Here is a 524-nt window from a genome sequence, read left to right as displayed (position 1 = left end):
GGATTGAGGAGGAAATGTTCATTTAATTGAGTCAGGCTGGAATGTTATACCAGTACAAAAACATCACAAAATTGGCCAGAGTTTCACATTTATTTGCTAAATACATACAAGCATTGTCGTTGACACTGGGAGCCAAGTCACTGGACATAGTTTCCATCTTTGAGCTCACAATCTCACAGCAGGGGCCATGGTAGGATGTGATGGGGTGCTGGGGTGGGGGGCTGTGGAATGAGGAGGCAGGTGCCTGGGGAAGGCTGAGCCTCAATGGATGACGTTGCCAGGGGGCCCACCCAAACTTTTTTCCCTGTCTTCCCACGGGCACCCTCACTAATGCAGTGAAACTGTGCCAAGCACCTACTATGTATCTGGCTCTGTGATATCACCAGGGGTCCCAAGGTGAACAAGACAGCTATGATCCTCACCCTCATGGAGTTCATCGTTTAATTTCAGAGACAGATATGAAGTAAATCATTTAACAATTAACAAACATGATCAGTGCTATGCAGAGCAAGTACAGGCTATGT

The sequence above is a fragment of the Bison bison genome, unplaced genomic scaffold, assembly GCF_000754665.1.
Source record: "Bison bison bison isolate TAMUID 2011002044 unplaced genomic scaffold, Bison_UMD1.0 scf7180017864072, whole genome shotgun sequence".
NCBI classification, from domain to species: Eukaryota; Metazoa; Chordata; class Mammalia; order Artiodactyla; family Bovidae; genus Bison; species Bison bison.
This window is presented reverse-complemented; position numbering follows the sequence as displayed.